Genomic DNA, 1,474 nt, shown 5'->3' on the forward strand with positions numbered 1-1,474 from the left:
TCTTGTAGGCAAAAATTAGACGAATTCAAAACCGTAGTTAAAAATATCGGTCGTCGCGCTAGTTTTCGAGAAAAAAACAAAAACGTTCAAAAAATTCGAGATAAAAAAAAAAAAACCAGCCTACCAGATAGAAAAAATTACACTGAACAAATATCATATAGGTCAAAATATGTGTTAGCGTACTAGTTTTCGAGATATAGACGAAAAACCGTCGCCGCCGATCGGTACGTCGGTCGATGCGAAAGCACCGCGCGACCGAGCGCCCGCCTAAAAGACCAGTTCGAACATACCGAAAAATCAAGAAACCGTAACTTCCTTAATAATTGAGCTAGGACAAAAAATCGACACGCTATCTTGCAGGAAAAAATCCGGGGAACACGATGGCGTCGTCAAAAGTGCAGGTCGTCGAGCTCGTTTTCGAGAAAAAAAAAAAAAAATTCTCAAAATTCGACAAAAAAATAAAACGATCAGTGGACCGTGTAGAGAATATAAAACTGCATAAGAATCGTATAGACGAAAATTGGCGTTCACGTGCTCGTTTTTGTGGAAAAAATTAAAAAAGCTCTCAAACTTCGAGATAAAAAAAAAAAAAACCATCTACCAGGTAGCCAACGGTAAACGGTACAAGTATCGTACGGGCGAAAATGAGCGTTACCGTGCTCGTTTTCGAGTTATTGACGAAAAACAGCCTGGAGCGATCGCTCCGGCGGTCGACGCGCGAAAGTTTCTAAGTCCGCTCTGCTCCGAAACACCGCTCCGGCGTCAAAAATCGTCGTAGGACAAAAAATAGACACGCTATCTTGCAGGAAAAAATCCGGGGAACACGATGGCGTCGTCAAAAGTGCAGGTCGTCGAGCTAGTTTTCGAGAAAAAAAAAAAAAAATTCTCAAAACTCGACAAAAAAATAAAACGATCAGTGGACCGTGTAGAGAATCTAAAACTGCATAAGAATCGTATAGACCAAAATTGGCGTTCACGTGCTCGTTTTTGAGAAAAAAGTTAAAAAAGCTCTCAAAATTCGAGATAAAAAAAAAACAAACCATCTGCCAGGTAGCCAACGGTAAACGGTACAAGTATCGTACGGGCGAAAACGAGCGTTACCGTGCTCGTTTTCGAGTTATTGACGAAAAACAGCCTGGAGCGATCGGTCCGGCGGTCGACGCGCGAAAGTTTCTAAGTCCGCTCTGCTCCGAATCATCGCTCCGGCGTCAAAAATCGTCGTAGGACAAAAAATCGCCACCCTATCTTGCAGGAAAAAATCCGGGGAACACGATGGCGTCGTCAAAAGTGCAGGTCGTCGAGCTCGTTTTCGAAAAAAAAAAAAAAAATTCTCAAAATTCGACAAAAAAATAAAACGAACAGTGGACCGTGTAGAGAATATAAAACTGCATAAGAATCGTATAGACGAAAATTGGCGTTCACGTGCTCGTTTTTGTGGAAAAAATTAAAAAAGCTCTCAAACTTCGAGATAAAA

The sequence above is a fragment of the Colletes latitarsis genome, chromosome 14, assembly GCF_051014445.1.
Source record: "Colletes latitarsis isolate SP2378_abdomen chromosome 14, iyColLati1, whole genome shotgun sequence".
Classification (NCBI taxonomy): Eukaryota; Metazoa; Arthropoda; class Insecta; order Hymenoptera; family Colletidae; genus Colletes; species Colletes latitarsis.